This window comes from Chionomys nivalis, chromosome 11 (genome assembly GCF_950005125.1).
Source record: "Chionomys nivalis chromosome 11, mChiNiv1.1, whole genome shotgun sequence".
Classification (NCBI taxonomy): Eukaryota; Metazoa; Chordata; class Mammalia; order Rodentia; family Cricetidae; genus Chionomys; species Chionomys nivalis.
This window is the reverse complement of record NC_080096.1, coordinates 54654604-54673113: the sequence shown is the minus strand read 5'-3', so window position 1 is coordinate 54673113 and position 18510 is coordinate 54654604.

The window sequence follows — 18510 nt, the reverse complement described above, 5'->3', positions numbered from 1 at the left end:
TCATTGAGGTCGGGAAATTAGTGGGGTGCCACGGTCATGACTTTCAAGAAGGGGGAGATATACATTGTTATAAAGTGTTTCTCTTTTAAAGAATAATGGAACAGGAAGGGTTGGGGTGGGAGATAGGACAAGGTAGTAGAGGAAATATGGGAAGGTTTGCATAACACTAAAGACCTCTCAAGAAGTCATATGGAAATCTATGCCTATAGAATTTTCATAAAATACATATATAGACATATAAAATGAGTTTAAATGGAGTCACTTACCCTAAAACATGGTGGGAAAGTCCTACATCACAGGCCATCACATGAATGGCCCACTGCCATGCATGGGCTATTCATTCTGGAGCCATTGGTCAATGAAGGTCCACAGACCCTGAAACATTACAGGTTATTACAAGTGCTCTTAGTTATCCTCTAGACCATGATGGTAAGCCCTATTGCTGCCGACATAATATAATTGAAACACAGAACATGGAGAAACCAAGCCAGCACTCACCACGGTGCTTTCCTCCTACTAGCTAGCCTTCATAGTGTTGAAAGCTGCTATGCACACAACCAGAGAAGAGTAATCAGTTTTACCCACATGTGATCTCCAAGAGCTACAATAACCTCTAGTCTAGCAAGACATGCACAGCAGTCGAATAGTTCATGGATATCATGGGTATAACTAATCACTTTCTGGATGGATTTCAGGACCTTTGTAAGATAAAACCCGTATCAGGCATTATTATCAGGGCCCAGAACCTATATTCTAAAAGTCGTAAGCCTTAGGGGAGAGCCTCCTGCTATTATTCTGCTGAATGGACCCAATGCTAAACCAGCTCCTAACCACTTATCATTATACCCACAGATCAGGGCATCTCTCAGGCCTCATCAGAGAAGCAGCTTTATGTACTTTATGGAGGTGAACACGGAAAATCGCTAGCCAAAGAACAGAAAACGAAAGACCACAGAATAGACAACCCTCAAAGGAACGTTTGTATCGCCTCCTCTCCTCCGAATCCTCAGGAATCATTGTGCAAAGGGGGCAGAAGATGGCAACTCTGCTTTTTATCACTTAAAAGAGAGTCTTGAGCATGGGTCAGGCTGGCCTGAAAGCACACCCTTCCTTCCTCCACTCCCCGAGTACTGACACTTGTTATAAGCATATGCAGTATGCCCAGCTATTACAAAACTTTTGACACCGATGGAATTTTGTATCTGTGAAACTCAGCCTGACTTTGGAAAAAGGGTAATGATCTGGGAATTAGAAGACTTGACCCAGTAGCCCTATGGATCCTTAAGGAGAAAGACTACATCCTTCAAGCCTTTGCCCTCCTCACCTCCTTCTCTGTATACTGTGAACCCCACTACCATAGTCTAATGAGCATCCTTAAATGGAGATTGCTTCCGTAGTTTCATGCACACCTTCAATGGGCACTTTCATTCTTACCATAGTCCCTTTTCTTCCCTTAGTGTCCCATAAAGAAACATTCCGGCTCTTCTTCCAACTGAACCATCCCTTTAGTACTAAAGGTCAGGCCAGCAAAACTCATCACCTTTGTACTTCAAAAGAGAATATAATGCTTGTTGAGTAGCTAGTTGAATGAAATAATTTAATTGTCTGTATTGTCTCCTTCCCTTCCTTTCCCCCTTCTTTGTTTATCTCTGAGGCAGACTTTAACCATATAGCCCAAGCTAATTTCAAACTTCAGATCTTACTCCAGCCTCCCACTTGTTGAAATTACTGCGTGCTGCCCTACCCAGTGTATGTCATCATCTTTGCAAGTTAAAAATCAAACCTCAAAATCTAGAATAAACAGTTGGGTCATCTTCTCATAGACATCCTATGGATTTAAAAATTAAATATCCTATACTCAGGAAAAGACAGTGCCATGGAGAGATTCTATACTCCATCATAAAAAAGGATAAATAAAAGTATGCTTTTGCACACCTGTAATTCCATCACTCCAGAGACAGAAGCAGGAAGATCTCTCTAAGTCAGAGGCAAGCCTAGTCTACATTAGTTCAAGCTATCCAGGTTTACATACTAAGATCTGTCTAGATAATAATAATAATAATAATAACTTTAAAAAGAAAAATGACATTGTCCCCCTTCTCCTTTTTAATGGTCTCAGAGTCATGCTTCTGCAATTTCAGATCTCTGACACTAACATATTGGGTGGGTATCACTGTCTGCTTGGAATGTGGGTAGGTACATTGACAAGATACAGAACACACGGTCATGGCAAAGACAATGCCTTCAATGTCACTATTATCTCAGTCTCTCTCAAAACTCAGTCTTGCTTGAGCTGTATATTATAATTCCATCCCAACTTCAATTTGAGTAAATAGAACTGTTCTTTCTAGGCACTGTGTGCTTATGATGTTTAATGATAATTATACAGATCTATTTATATAAACACATTGAAGATGGTTCTGCTGTTCCTATGTCAATTCATTTGTCATGACTCGGTACTTAATTCTTCACACTTGTTTTTTTATTGAGTATAAAAATAATGCTTCCTGATTACAATAAAATTATAACAAATTCAGAAAAGTAGAAAGAAGTTTCTTTTTATCACATAAAATCCCAATGTTCAGTGGCATTAGATGAACATTTGGTGTAGTTCCTTTTTGGTTTTTTTCCTATTTAAAGCCTTTTTATTTTTTTAAGCAAGGGCTATTTTTAAAGGCATACTTTTGTGTAGTTTTGAAAAGAATATGAGTATCATCATCCCTGAAAATATTAATATATAATCACAAAGGTATTCAGAGATAAATTGTCACTTCAAAAAAAAAAAAAACTTGTATGATTCGAGGAGTCTTCATTTGCTTTAAATATCCTTTTTTTTTTTTTGCTTTAAATATCCTAGTCACAGTTTACTGTGGTAATGTACCTTTTAAATTAACAAAGCTAAATAAAGTACTCAGAAAATTAATGCTATCTGAAATTCTCATCAAGCCAGTGTAAACATCTCCCATATTATTTCTTTTCACCATCTAAATGCCAAGTCCAAAGGCTGCAACAACCTCAGAGGAGTGCACAGTGAGACTAGAATTCAGGTGCAAAGTGGATCCTGGCATTTCTTCCTGACACAGATGTTCCCCTGTCACTCTGGGGTCTGACCACTACTCTTCCTGGGAAAGGAAATGGGAAGAAGTGACATAGCCCAATCTTTCCTCCTTGGGGCTGCTGGCCTTCTTACCAAAGCCTTGGGTTTCAGACTGCAGGAGGGACTGTGTCTCATTTCTCATTGTATGCAGATACTAGGATCCCATAAGGCACATTACATTCTATTAGCATTTATTGACGACTGAACAAAAGCTATAGGAAAATTATCACTTAGCTTGCTTTTATTTACAATTAGCAGAAAAGTTAAATGTGATGACTTAAAGAAATGTGTTTATCATTCTCACTCAGCAAATATTTGTTAATATTTATTTATTGGTTTGGGAATATTAAGGCTGATGCCTCTAAAATTATCTCAGTTTTTTTTCTTCATGGTCCTAACACAGCTATTTTAGATCTAATTACAAATATATGTTCAACAGTAAAGAGCACTTACTCTTGCAGAGGACCCAGGTTCAATTCACAGCATCCACACAGTAGTTCACAAACATTTGTAATTGCAGTTAAAAGATAGAAATCTTCTGACTTCTGTGGGCACCAGACACGTGTGTGGTATTCATACACTTAAAATAAATATAAAATAAATAAAATGACTTTTTTAATAAATAAAATAATAAACAAGAACAGACTTTGAAGAGACTCAGCAAAACTAAAGGTAAATCTCATTAGCAGTATTGCAGGAGTTCCACTAGCTGCAAGGGAGTCTGAGAATACACTGACCTCCTCTAATTAAATCAGAATTATGTTATCAAGAAAGCAGAAAATTAGCCCTATGCAGACAACTGGCAGTATTTGCCTTCAGTAAGCTATCTTCTTTAAATCTGAATGGTAGAAAGGTATAAATTGAAACAATAATAATAAAATAATCAAGAAAATGATATATGTTTACTGTAGGTATTATCAGTCATTGATAACAGAGATTTGGCAAAATGAAGGCCTCAGGTAGTTTATAGGAGATATCAATTGAGAAATATGAGAATGCATAATTCAACCAAATTTTCAGACTTTCCTGTTGGATTGATAACATTGAAACAAGTTCAATTTGTTAAACATGGCTGATTTGTAAATATCCTTTGGTTTTAATGCATGATATCATAGAATAATTCAGAGAACATAGACAGCAGGAATTGGAAGAATATCTGACTAGCTTCCTCTTTTTCATAATATTATGTAGCCTTTGTTTGAAATTCCCAGTGAGAAGGAGATAGTTGCGAAGTAGTTTACTCAATTTTATTTCTTTCATCAATAATGTCTGTTATAACTTGAGTTAGCAGTCATCTTTTAAAAATGCTATTAACCCTTTATTTATATTTTTCCCAGTGACCAAAATTAAGGGCCTCTTTATAGATAATAGCCCTTAAATGAATCAAATATTAACACATTTGTCTTCTTAGCAAAAGAATTCAGGCTTTGAACTTGTCTTTAGTTATGTAGTCTTCATAGCTCCCACTTACTCCTCCTTCAATTTATTATGTTCCACTGGGATCTCTATTCTCTTGCATATCTTTTGTTCTGCAGGTCCTGCAATATCACAGTACTCTAGATTGGCTCTGGCCATCTCCAAGCAGATACAGATGTCCTTGGTGCCAATACTACTTAATTACTAGAAAATGAACCTGTTTGTTTTGATCCAATGCTGGGCCTTATATTAATATTTGGGAATCTCACTTACTAAATATAAATTCTTTCTCAAACATATTTGCCCGACAAGTTCACTATAACTTCATCCAAATCACTGTTAAAAAGAAAAATTTTGCCAAGCAACTAGAGCTTTCCCTTATGGTTATTATGCCATTGATAAACATTTAGATGGGTCTGTTGCTAGCCTGTCAGTGTTCTTCAAAAGGTAGCTCTCTGTATTTCTCCATTTCATGACAAGGTCCCAAGAATTTCCTTTCCATAACTCAGTCAAGTAACTTAGAGCTTCTATATTGATCATATTCTCCATCACAACAGTATACCACAGATGTGGGGTGTCATTTGAAAGCAAAATGGAAAAAGGAGACAGGGACACTAATACGTATAACTTCTACATAGAAAACAGTACCTTAGGAGATTTATATACAGTATTAAGGTTTGATGATACCACATTCCCATATACACACTGTTTAGAGATTGAAAACTGAAGTTCATTGCAGTTAATGAACCTTAGGAGCTATAGTATTTGGAACTGTAGGGCTTTATTTTTCTAACACACAACACACACAAAAATGCATGTTTTTTTCTCTACACCACCTCTTTAAGTCTCTGACTAAACAGGACGTCCAACAATATGATACAGTTCTGATATTACACAATATAGTAAATGCTCAGGTCAAAAGACTACCCCCCAGCAGCTAACTGAAAATGGGGGTTCTCAGGTTTTCCACAGTGTCAAGTTTTCTATACACTAAGATTTCCTGCGATCCCCTCCTTAATTTCTACAGTTCTCAAGACTAACTGACAGAATATAGAAAAACAATGTATTTAAAGAGTGGCATGAAAGAAGAGCCAAAGGAAGAAATTTTTGAATGAACTGTGGTGGTATTGAAGTGGCACTGACCACTGTGCCTTCTCTAGGTGATCAACTTGATGAATTCTCCAGCTTAGAAGTTCTAACATGATCATTTAAGGGTATCAAGGGATATTTGTAAAGGACTCACTGAGTAGACATTGTGTGATACTATTACTAGGGGGATAAGAACAAACAAAACATCTACTCACCTTAGATAAGGAACTAGCAACACACAAAAATATGGAAAGCACCAAATGAGCCAATGTATTTTATTGGAACTACTTGCAGGATTACGGGTGAGAATTATTCACAACAACAGAAATGACTTAAAGACAACGACACAAACAAAAGCTCACCCAAGCATGGGTGATAGTTCACAATAGCTGGAAAACTGGAATGTACTGCAAACCCTGCAGGCAGCTCAACCATGTGGAGGGTGTGCTTCTCCTGTGGCTCAGTTGATTGGAGCCTTTTCAAGGAAGCTAACTGGTCTTTGTTTTTCTTGGCCTGTTGGACTGGTCTATGCTTCTTCCAGGCTGTTCAATCTGGGCCTCTTCTAAGCAACTCAGCTTGATTGGGAGTCCATTGTCTGTCCAAGAGTCTTTGAAGCTTGGCTTGTCCAAGAGTGACTCTCAGAAAGCCAACTGTTTATATGCTCTTGGAGAGGGAGCGTCTTACTAAATATGGTCAGTTTCAGGGACTTCCTCAAGCTATTTTGACTTGACTTGTTTATTACCTGTTGTAATGAGCAGGATTGAGTATTTCACCTCTCCCTAGATCATTCTCCCTATTTCACCTTGCAGTGAACATCCTGTGGGTTAAAGAGCTTCCCTCCAAAGTGAAAGATTCCCTCTGCCCCAGGAGAAACTGTTATATAACAGCAAGCATTACTGACCACATTACTGACAATTGATGATTGAACTCAATCTCTGGTCCCTCTGTCTTCTCTAGAAGTCTATAATCTAATCACATGACTACATGGGGGCCTATCTCTTCCCACTTCAGTCATCTTACTGGCAAATCAACAACAACAAATTCTATATCAGGGATGAAGGACAAAATTGCATTGTTGCTAATAGTAGAGACACATTTCTAACCCAACTCCCCTGGATTGCATAGTTCTATGGTCCCTGAAATATGTGTTGGGAATGTAAACTACAATGCACCAGTGCTGGGAGGGAGTGATTTAAGAAGTGATAGATCTCTGGGACTTTGTCCTCATGATTAAAATAAAACCATCCTCATAGGAATGAGTTTCTAGGAAGAGTAGATTCAGGTTCTTTCTGGCTGTCTTCTGAGCATGCTCTCTTGTCCTTTCATGCTCTATGTGGGGAATGACACAACATGAGACCTTTAGCCATTGACTCCCTCATCTTAGATTTCTCAGTCTCCAGAAACATGATTTTAAAAATGTCTGTTCATTGAATTCCCAAGTCTGTGGTACTTTATTACAACAACATAACATGGACTAAAAGTTATTTACTTATGTCAAACTTCCTCCTGAAGAATAAAAACATTTTATTAAGGCTTGAATGAAAGACTCTATCGGCATAAGATACTTTGAGATGTGCAAAGTAGAAATATATTGTGTCGAAGTCACGTCAATCTAAAAACTAGTAATCAAGAAAATGAGGCTTGAGGAATTGGTTGGGTTTTTTTTTTCATTTTGAATAATTATACTCAGAACTTTCATTGTCATGTTTACCCCTTCATAAGCTAAAGCATGTCAGATAGGTAAGGACATTCTCCATCAAGTGTCTGTCATTAACTATAGGTTAAGGACCCAACTATAATTTCATAATAACCTTCACATTTATCATCCACCTGTCAATCCACCCACATGCACTTACGATCACAGGTTCAAGTAAACACACTTATTCTAAGAACAAAAAGAAATAGGTTTATCAAATATTTTTTAAGAGTCTGAAACACTTCATGAATAACTTGGAAAATACATGCTTGTTGTGCATGTTTTGATTCTAGAGACTGGGAAAATTAGTGGAAGACATTCTCGAGACTGAAAGAAGTGAGGCATTTTTATGATGAGTCCCTCTCTTTCTGAGAGTTTTCTAGAAGTGACTAAACACCACACTGAGAATGTAAGGCCGTGGTTCTTAGAGTTCTCACTCCAGTTGTGTGACGCTCTAAATTTCAGTCCCCACGGGCGGTGGTGGCGCACGCCTTTAATCCCAGCACTCGGGAGGCAGAGGCAGGCGGATCTCTGTGAGTTCGAGACCAGCCTGGTCTACAAGAGCTAGTTCCAGGACAGGCTCCAAAACCACAGAGAAACCCTGTCTCGAAAAACCAAAAAAAAAAAAAAAAAAAAAAAAAATTTCAGTCCCCAGGACTGAGAGAAGAAAAAAACAGAACATAAAATTCAACTTTGTAACAAAAAAAAAGGAATAAATTTCAAATTTCAAGGGCTTTGTGTAAAAATAACAGAAAACATACTTTTTCTCTGGTCTTTTCATATCAATAAGCAGTAATGGAAGTTGCGTTCCAAGTCTGTTGCCCTTGTGACCAGGCTAAGTCATTGTTTACCCATCTTACAAATAACAAAAGTGAGACTTAAAAGCAGAGAGGTAAAGTATCTGAAACTCGTGTGTGGGTGGGTGGGGGGTATATCTAAGGGTATAAATATTATATAGATGCGTCTACCCATCATGTGCAAAGAAACTAAGAGAAATATCAGAGCTTGCCTCTATCACATCTTGCCTTTTTCCCTTAAAGGTATCTCACTAAACTTGGAGTTCACCAGTTTCTGCAGGATAGCCAAAAACTCCCAGCCACTTTCCTGTAGTTTATCTCCCAACTGTACCCAGTTCTGGGGTTACATTATATGCTTGAAATCTGAACACAGGGTCTTATGTCTGACCAGAAAGTGTTATATTCCTGTTCATTTTGTATAGTATCTTCCTATACAACAAAACCACAAACTCTGTACACTCTCCAAAAACATATCAATATGAATTAAGACATAGTTCCTTGAAAAGGAAAGACTTCAGACAACAATTCAAGGACAATAAAATGAAAGAGAAAGCAAAGAATGAGAGGAATTGAGGACAAGCCAGGAGAATGTGGAGCAAAATATTAAAAATTAGCTTAACCAGAGCATCTTCAAAAAGTAGTAGTCAAATGATGTCTGTTCCCAATAATGGAACAAATATTATATTGTTATTGTGTCTCCACCCAACATGTGTTTCCCAATAGCTTAGTCACTTACTTGGCACATTCATGGTGAGCTCTTTTGTCTTTTCAGAATGACCTTGGTGCTACGGAGGACATATGTAACAGTAGAAGACAAAACACTGCATCATTACCTTCATGGCACCTTTACAGACCTACATGGATAAAGAAGCAGATGTATGGATGAGCGGGGGACTCTCATGGCAACATCTATAGGACTAGTGCCTCTAGCTCTATCACAAAGCCAGAAATCAGAAGTGCATGAGTCAGAGTTCTTCCTGTTCCTGAACCAAAACTTTTTTTTTCTCAATATGGGTATGAAGAGAACAGGAAGAGAGAATGCGATGGCCAAGAAAAGCATTAATGGAAGAGCTTCTTCATTTTGCTTGGTACATGGCTACACACTGGCCATTAGACTGCACTTAAAAACCATTATGAGAAATAGACAATTTCCTTGCAGACCACAAAGACATCGCCATCCTGAACACATTTTATGAGCTGGATATGAAGCTCCGGCCCTGAGACGCTTAGTGAGGATGAAATATTCTAAGCCCACCCTCTTTATCAAGCCCTCTGCAGAGATGCTGCACCAAACCGTGGACCAGAGTCTATACATGTTTCAGTAGCTTGCCAGCAGCCACCTGAGCAAAATGACAAGGAGAAGAAAGTCACACTTCACCCCCATTCATGACTTCCTCGGGCCACAATGTGACAGAATGGAGATACCTGAGTGACAAATGGCTGAACTGAAACCCTTTGCACATCTCCCTCCTCAGAGTCTGGCAAGGTTTACACAGACGTTCAGAGCCCCAGTCCCAGGGGCCTTCATGACAGACATGGATATCTGGGTCATTCTGAGACAGTGTTTTTAGTCATATCCTTGCACACATCTTAAAGGGGCCCAATAGTCCTCCATACATCTTGAATGCAGGGGCAGCATTTATTGCTGATTGCTGGCTAATATTGCCTTAGAAAATGTGTCAGATGGTGAAATGGCACAACCTACATTTTGTGCCCATAGAGCTCCATAGCCCTTTAAGTATACTGTACCCTTTCTGTATATGTATCTGAAATTGTGCAGCTATGCAAAATTGGAGCTGTTCATCCTATGTTCATCCTAGCCGTACTTAAATACTCTGGATTTTATTTGTCATAAAATGTTTGGCTATCCAGCTCTCTGAGTACTTTCTCTCCAACATTATGCTTATCGAGAAGCCACTACGTAATAGGCCTGGTGCCAGTGTTAGGATAAACAGATGAACCAAGGCCCTGATTTCAGCCTGCTATAGTCACTCAGAGCAAATGAGGCTATCAGACAAATGGGCAATTGCAGTGAGGGATCTAAATGGCTGGAGTGAGAGGGTGGAAGGTACAACCGACAGACCACAGACACGGGTGAGAGAAATCTCTCCTGCAATAAACGCAGAGCTGAGCCAGGGCAAGGGTTGGGATCATTTTTAACAGTGGGTGTTTGAATCCCATTGCTCTCCTATTTCTAGTCCTGAGAAGTGATAACTTAGTGGTTAATTTTTTTCTTTGGTTAAAAAGAAGATTTGTGCTTTGATTTCACTAGAGCCTTGGTTTACTGCTGGGTGACTTTGGTCAAGTGATGTAACCTATTTAAACTTCAGTTTTGTCATAGACAAAATAAAAATAACCTCCATACCCCTGGCTTGTCTTAAGGGTTGGCACCGAATAAGGTGCATAAGGCATCTGTGTGGTACCTGGCACAGTAAATGCTTTACGTAGTTGAAGTTTGTATTAGGAAGTGTGAATCGTGAGTCTCTTTCCTGGTCTTCATTCCTGGTGTGCAGTTAGTCTTCATTGTCAGCTTGACTGCATTTGGAATCACCTAGGAAACGTAACTCCAGGCATATCTGTGATGGAGTTTCCAGAGAAGCCTGACTGTATTTGGATCTACATCCCCAAACATGGGATCTACTCTCTCCAATAGACTGAGGGCACAGACAGAGACAAAGAAGAAAAGGAGAAAACTGAATGAGCCCCAGCATCCATCTGTCTGTTTTCTAGCATACTAAGATGTGAATTAGCAGCTACTGCCATTCCCCTGTTAATGGCATCACAACACCATGGAGCTGCCCATTACCATACCCGCCTCTCCATGATGGACTGTATACGCGCAAATTGAGCCACAGCAAACTCCTCTTCCCCATTACTTCTTAATGGCTATCTGATCACAGAGACAAGGGACTCAGGCAGTCAGTCCATGCCAGTTGTCTGGCTGGCAGTGGTCCTGCCTTCTGTGTCATCTCGGTGTCAACATTGTCCTATAATCCTAAAACTTTTAGAAGATGAATCAGCTCAAGTCTTCAGTTTTACTCGGTTGAAGAAATAAGCACTCAGGATATTTTGTTATTTACTTTTTTTCTTTGCTTTGCTTCCTGTTCGTATTTGTTTTGTTTTTGTTGTTTGAGACAAAACCAAACTCTATAGTGCGGGCTGACCTAGACCATGTGATCTTTCTGCTTCAGTCTCCTTAGTGCTGAGATTACAGGTGTGCATCATGATGTCTGTCTCTTCAATGGTCTTTGAAGTGTGATTCTGTTTCATATTTTCTCTTAGGAGTCACGGGGGTGATTCTCTCCCCTAAAATTCTGTGTCTCTTCCTACTGGACTGCAGAAATCACAGGTTACTTTCAGATTTCCATATGAGAATAGACACAACGACAGAGAGTTTGTGACCTATGTCAACTGCCACTCAGCATCAGGGAAAGAAAATAGAAAGCTAAGTGGTCTTGGGCTGTGGCACTAATCAATCACCCTAAAACACAACCTGAAGAAAAAGAAGGACCTATTAGAAGATCATGAGCATCTTCAAGATGCTTACCTTCATTTCGGTGGCATGGTGATGTTTACAAATTCACACAAGCAGCTGTACAAAGTCAGCAGAGAAAACGAGCTGGGAGGCCTGCAATTGCTCCTTCCAATTTGGGGGTGGTCGATAAAGACCCTATAAATGAGATGGGCTTAAGTGACACTCTATCAAGAATGGGAAATATATCTTCTACAAGGAGGTGAGGTTCAGCTCTTTCATACTTAAAAACTATCACTGTGCTGCAAATAAAGGAGGGGAGAGAGAATCCTCCACTCTGCCCACATGTGCAGCAGCAGCAGAAGCGGGCAGAAAGAGCCCTGAAGTAGCCCTCAGTACTATTCTTGTCTGTGGGCTCCCTGCCAACAATTGCTTTTGTGAAACCACTAGGAGCTGCTGACTGACTGCATTTTCTTGTTAATTCAAAAGCTAAATTTAGAGTAACAGCCACTGGAGATTTAGGGGACCTGGAGACAAGTCAGGAGATATGGTCTTGCTCTAGTCAACAGACACACAAAATCATCCCCTGACCCAGGCAAGGAGAGGAAACTCCATGTCAGGGACAGGGACGAGAAGGACAAAAGAGAAAAGGAGAACTCACAGGGTTTCCATAGATGCCATGTCACAGCCAGGAGCTCTGCCTATGTGGTGTTATTAAATCTTCACAACTATGCACATCAGGGATTCTCCATTTTCTGTGTTCTATAATCCAAGGCCACAGGACTGAAGTGAAAGTGTCCATGTCCTTTCGCAACTACAGCTAACTGCCTCTGGGAGAAGCAGTCCTTGGGAGGCAGGTGTTCAGACTGAATCTAAGCCTCTCCAGCCCTTTTCCTGAAGGAAACACATCTGTCACACCTTCCTGGCTAATTGGAGGGGGCACCTGTTTGGACTGAAAGAAGCTGAGGCAGTGCAGGCTTCCAGTTCTGCCTCGGTGGTTCTAAGCAATTCAGCATGGTTAAAAAAAGTTTCAGAGAACACATTTACTTCTTTCAAATATGAATCCTCTTGAAGGAAAGCTGTATAATCAGATAAATGTAAGGCCGATTCTTCCCTTTCTCCTGCTCCTCTTCTTTAAGAATTCGTGACAAACACCCGTGTTATAGAACGAGGTTTTGAAAGATGACATGAAGGAAAGCATAGAACCCTGACTTTTCTTTTTTTTTATTGAAAAAATTTCCACCTCCTCCCAGCCTCCCCTCCCCTCACTCCTTTCCCCCTTCCCCCATTCCCCTCCCCCTCCTTCCACTCCTCTCTTCCTCCCTCTCCAGTCCGAAGAGCAGTCAGGGTTCCCTGCCCTGTGAGAAGTCCAAGGTCCTCTCCCCTCCATCCAGGTCTAGGAAGGTGAGCATCCAAACTGGCTAGGCTCCCACAAAGCCAATTCATGCAGTAGGATCAAAACTCAGTGCCATTGTCCTTGGCTTCTCAGCAGCCCTCATTGTCCGCCATGTTCAGAGAGGAACCCTGACTTTTCAAAGTTCTGCCACAGACATGGACTCAGCAGTGCTCAGAAAATAGAGGTATAAATTCTATCAGCTATTACACGGAACTTCCAGGACTTGTGTCAATAGTTGGCAGGATCCTGCTTGGATGAAATATACAGCTTCAACAAGGCATACCTGGCTAGCTAAATTAACCTTAGTAGAATTGTGTTATATAAGAAACTCACATTGAAAGTAGGTGAATATATGATATAAAATTAATCTATGATTCTTTTCACATGATATTGGTTGGACGCATGTGCCTCTTCCCGAATTCGTGTTGAAATCTCGATCTTTGTGCAGCAGTACTAAGACGTAGGACCTTTAGGAAGTGATTGGTTATGAGATCTATGGTTTATAATAGAGTCTCGGGGTGAGGGCAAGTGTGACCTTCTATCCCTTCTATCACACAAGGATGCAACACTCATGCCTCCTGGAGGAAGCAACAAAGCGTGACTTTGGAGTTGCCACCCTCTAGACAGGGCTGTGATAAGTAAATTTTCTCTGTCTATAAATTTCTCCATCTTTGACATTTCGCTGTAGCAGCTCCAATACACTGAAGAGGATTTCAGTGGTATCAGGGAAAATGCTATCTATATCACTGAAGAAATGAACACGTTGTTACCCCGGTGGGAAGAAAATCACAAGGAGGGAAATATTGTAATACAGAGAAGACTTTTTAGGCAGCAATTTAAAAGAGCCTTTTGTGAAAGACAAGATGTCAAGAGTTCATAAAAATAAGAATCAGAGAAAGAATAAAAAAAATTCAAGCTGAGCAAGAATTGGAGAAATTCATTATTATTCAACTACAGGTTGAGGTGGGGGAATAGTAAGGAAACAGTTCTGGGTAAAATCAGTGTGGGTCTTACCTAACGGTGAAACCAGATAAAAACATAGGACCTTTATTCCACAAAAAATGTGAAGTCACCGAAGAACTATGGTCAAAATCAGTATAATCCAATCTATCCCATTCTGGCATTATCATGAGATGATAAGAGGTGGATATGAGTCAAAGGCACAAATGTGGGTATCAGTAGCATATGGAAACAGTAAACTAATATAGCCCATAAAGAGAAGTGAGCACCGATGCAGAAACACCACAGACCTCCAAAGAAAACACACTGAAAGAAGAGGAGTGATGCCAGGGCTGGCAGGAGAAACAAGAATACAGGTCATGGAGTCAGGCACAGGAGGCAGACCTAGAACTGGGCCGCTATACAGGTGAGGTAAGGATGGTTCTGTTGATTAGTAAAGTGTTTGCAAGCACGAAGTCCAGAGTTCAATCCCCAGCACCTATAGAAAGAGTCAGGCATGGTGGCTATAATTCCAATGCTAAGGAGGGAGAGATTTGTGAATCCCTGGGGCTCACTGGCCAGACAGCCTTACCTAATTAGCAAGCTTGGGGTCCCAGTGAAAGACCTTATCTCAATAAATAATAAGCAAATAAATAAATACATACACACACACACATACATACATACATACATAAGGATAGCTATCTCTTGAAAGTGGAAGCCCAAGGTTGACCTCCAGCCTCCACATGCACACATATGCAACCATATATACATGTGTACACACTCACAAACACACACATAAACACACACACACACAGTAGCCAAGAGTATAAAGTTCCACAGACAAAAAGGGTATAAGTTTAAACAATTAGATGAGGTTTTGGTGATTCCGAGGACAATTTAAAGAAAGATAAATGGGATTAGAGGAGGAATGAATAGTCTGGAGTTCGAAGGTAATCATTTGGTTCTCAACTATCTTTTCAACATCACTCATGATTTCCCCTCGCGAGCCTGGACACATGTCTGCCACCTGCCTACTGACATTGAATGTCTTGTTTTCTTGCTATGCTAGATTCATTGAATCCCCTGAATTTTACATGGCTCAGTTCCTGCCCTAATTCTTCCAGTTTTTCTCCATCTAGTTTACCTCTACTGATTTATGGAGGCTGAAAAACGCAGGCCCATTTCCACCTTGCCTGCTGGCAGAGAGTTTGGAAATTGACAGGCATAGTTGCAAGTTCTAACCTAGGAGGTGATTAGTTGGTTCTTTTGAAATTGGGATAGTTCAAAGCCATCTTGACAGGTGATCAGGATATGCAATTGTTCTTCGGTTCCTTCTTTTGTAACTATGAGGTCACCTAGGGAAGGGCTGTCTTCAGCACACTCAATCTAGGACACCTTTGCTACCTAGACAACAGAATGCTAATGATTTGATGTCTCAGAGTGATGAAACCAATGACTATATTAGTTTTTCTTTTGTATCATGTTAATAAAGTCTTTTGTTACCTTGCTTCCCCCCACATCATGTTGAGTATAAAAGCTGTGGAAAAATAAATGCAGTATTTCAGTCACTGGAGTGCCCTCCAGATGCTTTCTATGTTTTCTGTCTTATTATATTTATGCATCTTCATATTCTTTACTTGTATCTCTTCAATTCCCACGCCCTATCCTGGTAAGAAGTATTTTTGTCAAGGCCAGTCCTCAACATTGATTTCTCACATTTCAGAAGTGGAAAAGTAACTAAGGGAACCCAGACAACACATACAGCACTTCATTGTAAATAACTTTATATTGCTATTTAATTAACCTACATACAAATAAGGAAGACTTAAATTCCCTCCTAGGAAGGAAAACTTAGCTTTGTATGTGAAGGTTTGAGTTTAAACAATGAGATGAAGGAGGTTTGAGAAAATATGAGACAAAGAAAATTTCATGAAAAGTTGAGAAAATAGAGAAATAGAGATCTAAATAAATGTAATCTGAAAAGTATAATAATAATATTATATCATTTGGAGTAAGTGAGCATATGTGCTGGATGCTGTATCGTGGGAGACAGTGGGAAATAGATAACTGTTTATCAACCTGGATAGAGTGGCTTACATGTATTTTCTAGTGTCTAACACCATGACCATATAAAAGCAGAACAGTTGACAAGGTTGGTTCTTAGTATCAAGGCTGGAGTGGTGAGAAAGAGGACAATAGCTTTCTTTCCATTTTGTCTTTACTATGCACCCTTAATCCTTTGATAAGAATTTTTTTTAAATGCAAGGTTTATGTTTGTCACATTTTAAAGAGTCCTAACTTCCAGTAGGCTCTTCTGAGAAAGAGGTGTGTCTTTCAGATTTTCCATAATGCTATTGTGAAAGAGCAGGGTAGCAGAGGTCCACCTTGATAAGGAACATCATGTCACCACGGCTAAGCACGAAAGAGAGCCCTCTGAGCATCCTCACCTGCTATGGTCAAGCTGGACCACCCAGGTCAAACAGCCACAGCTCACAAAACCTAGGGAAGTGCTTTCACTGCAGAATCTTTCGCTTATTCCCCATTTACTTAGCACAAGCAAAGTCAATATGTAGCAAACCTGTATTTCCATCTGCTATAATTCTCCTTCCAATTTACAGCTACTTAGTAGGGAGTGGTTGAGCCCTTACCCCAGTGGGCCTCAGCATGGCATCTGCCTGGTTCTGGTTAAGCCGGATGGTCTTTCCTTCTCTCTCTGTTCTCAGACCACCAAAACACACTCTATGATGTCGATGGTCACATTCGCACTGCAAATTGTGGAATCTTTCTTTCTTTGTCTGCCAGTGATCAAAATTCAGTGTGTATATGTTCATGTGTGTGTGTATGTATGTGTGTGTGTGAGAGAGAGAGAGAAAGAGGAAAAGAGAGAGAGTAAAAGAGAGAGAGATTTTTATTAGCATGAATCATACACATCAATAATAGGTTTAATTACAACATTATTGTACATGCATACAATATATTTTAACTGTATTCTTCTCCCGCCTTTATTCCCACTAATTACACTTATTCTTTCTAACCTTTTCAAAACAATTCCTTCCACTGCCATCACCACCCGTGTGTGTGTGTGTGTGTGTGTGTGTGTGTGTGTGTGTCTTTTCTGTCTGGTGAATTCATCTTCTCTGTCTGGTGAATTCATGCCCAGTGGCATACAAATTTCATTGGTACATTACAGTGATTCAAATATTTCTTTTAACCTGACAAAACTAAAGTGCTAAGACAAAGAAACCTATTAGAGCCTATTCTGCCTTGCCCTGCCATAGCACTGCGTTATTCCAGTTAGATTCGGATTCCGGATTCTCTTTCCTGGAAATAAGGCCAACCTTCCAAGTTCAAGAATGCAAAGCAACAGTACCTTACCACAAAGTAAATAGGCAAACAAATAAATAAATTCCAGATGTGCTTGCTTTTAAACAACATAGATGACACATATTACGGAAGGAAAGTAGGGAACTGGCCACTTGTTTGTGATAGTTAGTAGTGTCTGTGGGAAGCAAGAGAGGCAGAGGGAAGCGAGAAGACCAAGTCAAGATAGCACTATTTGCACAGAGAGCTGTGGAAGAAAGTCAGGAGCTGCCGATGCGGACGTCTGACCTTTAATCCAAAGAGAGTCTACGGATTGAAAATAGATCGTTTCAGTCTAGAGGAAACTTTCAGACAGATGTGCTGACAGCACAGGAAAGTCTGACAGCGGAAAGTTATGTTTTATAGGTAGCCATGGACCAGAAAAACACAGCTGCTAAGGGAAGAGAGCAAAGCAATCAGGTCTGCAAATGACTTTTTGGTCACAGGGTAGGAAATGGGATTTCTGCTATCAGTAACAGACTGCACACCCAACAATCACGACCTGCCATGAACCCACGGCTCGTGTGGCTCACAAATGCTGGGTTGGAAGCTTCTCTGATGGCTGGTATGTTGGAGCTAAGCAGAATGGTTAAAAGGGCTCCTACCCCTGAATGGAGTCAGATCTCTTGCAGAAGGGTCTTGTGCAGGGAGTGTACCCCTTTCTGCCTTCTGCCATGGAAGAATATGGTCCTCCTCCCCTCTGGAGAAAGTACTGCCAAGCAGCAGTCTCAGAACCAGACATGTGAGCCTGGCACATTAACCTCCTAGTTTCCAGAACTGTGAGACATTTCTGTTCATTATACATTTCACAGAGTCAGATGTTTTATTATAAATACATTTTGCAAAGAATACAGAAAGTAAATTAAAACTCACCCCCATTTTATAGACAAACTAAAGTTCAAGCAATAGCCCTATCTTCATCACCCCCACCTATACCTAAACTTTCCAGATGACAAAGCTAATGTTCTTTCAATCAAAAGAAAAGGAGACTATAAAGTAAGATAAATAGGAATTTGCCTCCTGACTGTCTACTTACTATTTATCTGGCTTTATATAAGTCGGCTGCTACTAATGTCACTGTATCTCTATGGTTAGTATCAATGAAGCAGCAGACAAATGGCTATATTTGATCTCCTTTTCCTAAACAATCACAAGTGTGATTTGTATTTTAGCATTTTAACCTGACTTACAATTACTTCAGTGACATGTGTGCCTAGAGTTACATACACTAGGAAGGCAAGGAGG